Source organism: Aplysia californica, unplaced genomic scaffold (genome assembly GCF_000002075.1).
Source record: "Aplysia californica isolate F4 #8 unplaced genomic scaffold, AplCal3.0 scaffold00217, whole genome shotgun sequence".
NCBI classification, from domain to species: domain Eukaryota; kingdom Metazoa; phylum Mollusca; class Gastropoda; order Aplysiida; family Aplysiidae; genus Aplysia; species Aplysia californica.
This window is the reverse complement of record NW_004797487.1, coordinates 982,520-984,577: the sequence shown is the minus strand read 5'-3', so window position 1 is coordinate 984,577 and position 2,058 is coordinate 982,520.

Sequence of the window (2,058 nt, the reverse complement as noted above, 5' to 3'; positions counted from 1 at the left end):
AATGAACACAACATGGGACCAAGTGGCACAGACACTGCGCCCTCTTCCAGAAGGCAACAACACATTCCAGAGGCAGAGCGGAAAGCTACCTTAGAGACCGTTCACGCCAGAACGCTAGAACGCATACAGAACACCGCAGCCATCATGTCTGAGAAGTCTTCCAACATTCTCATAGTCGGTGGCGGTACGAGTTCTGGTGGGGGCGGCAGGGATTCGACCCCCGGCAGTGTACGTCGTGTAGCTGTGACGACCACCTACGTAAAGGGTCTGGGTGTGACCCGGTCGGTGATCGTGGCCGGAGAACCGTCACATCAGCACACGGAGGTTGTTGCAGATCTAGAGCCAAATCTGAATTCTAGTTTCAGTACCTCTTCTCTACGCCAGATTTCTCCCCCAGATAAGGGCAGTTCAATGTCGGGAAGTGCGGTTAATGCCAACAAAGACAAAATAGTCCACAGTTTCAGTGATAGTCGGCTGGCTGTCTCACCGTCTGGGCGTGGTCCCCAGGATGTTGGTAATTCTTTGGGCGTAGCGTCTTTTCCTCTGGCTTACCATCGCGGCGTGTCGAAGAACACGTCTCATTCGTCTTCTCAAAGCACATCAGGGGCACATGGTGCAGTGACGACTTCGGGAGATGTGATAGCGGGTGGGGATTTATCTCTTGCTTCCCCGCCTCGTTCAAGTGATGAACACGAGCAGGGAGGAGTGAGTGCCTTAGGAAAGAGAACTGCCTCTCCTCTTAACGGAAAAGGGGGTGGTGACACAGTGGCTAACTCGGTGACCTTAAGGACGTCACATATGGCCGCAAGAACTCACACTGCCCCAGGGGGTACGCTCGGACAGCTGGGGGCTTCTCAAATTCAGACGGCGTCCAGCCTGGCTACTGTCGTTTCTGGCAGCGAGAGCTCTGGCGGCGATAGCGTATTGGCAGCACCTTCCTCCACATCTGGGGAACAGCCCCCGGGTCGGGTGGACAAGGCGATGGTGTCGTCTCAAATGTCAGGAGTCAGAAGTGTGCCGATGTTTGGTTCTATCGAACCTCGGGGGAATTCTTTACCGCAGCAAAGTACAAGGTTGAAGGCGGCCGAGCCATCGGGTCGTTTAGCCCGAGGGAGAGCGAGTCACATTCCCGTGAGAGAGGCTGCTTTGGATAGGCGTTCTAGTGGGCAGGTGAAGTGGTACCTCGGGGATTCCTTCGATGATGACTGCTCCAAGAACGGTGAAGTCCAAAAACAGACCTGTCCTGAAAAAGTGCGCTCGGGACAACAGGCAAAACGTGAGTCGTCGGTTCAAGTCGCTGTGGTTCCCAGTTTGGTTCCTAATGACATGTTAGGGAATTATAGAGGCCAGGAAATCAGTGACCAAAATTCCCTTAACCATAAGCATAGCCAACAAGTGGTATCCGCCAGCAGTGATAGTTGTGCTGATTCACGAACAGTTGTCTCTAAAAACACATTAGACGCAGAGATTCTGGGTAATGCCGATAGTGTTCGGATTTCAGGATCTGAACCTGTGTCCGCTGTGTTTGTTTCAAGTGCTGGAAACAGCAAACTACACCCTGTTGATCGGAAAGACGTTAGTGGACATGTGGCCAAAACGTGTGTGTTGGACGCGGGCAGTGGGGGAGAGGATAATGTACAGTCTCTCGCCGTGCGTGTTGCAGACGCCGGACGAGTGGCGAGTGTCACTGAAGGTTCAAGTCTGAGAGGCGAAAATGCGAATGTTCTCGCCACTGCTTTTATGAGGCAAAGTGGACAGGATCCTCGTTCTGAAATCGCCGGTAGTGGTAATAGTGCGTCTGTTCCCCCATCACACCCGTCACCTTTTTTGGGTACTAGGCAGAGTGACCACCAAGGGGGTGATAGACCTGTTAAATCTGCGACATCCGACAGTCTGCACCCCTTTTCATCCGTCTCCCCGTCCCACTCTGCCCCACACCCAGCCTGTGTCGTGACGACACGCTCTGTGTCTGTTACACGGGTTGTCGATACGGTTGTCGAAAATGTCTCCAGTAGTCAGTTGTCTAACGCTGCTGCTGCTGCTGCTGCTGCTGCTGCT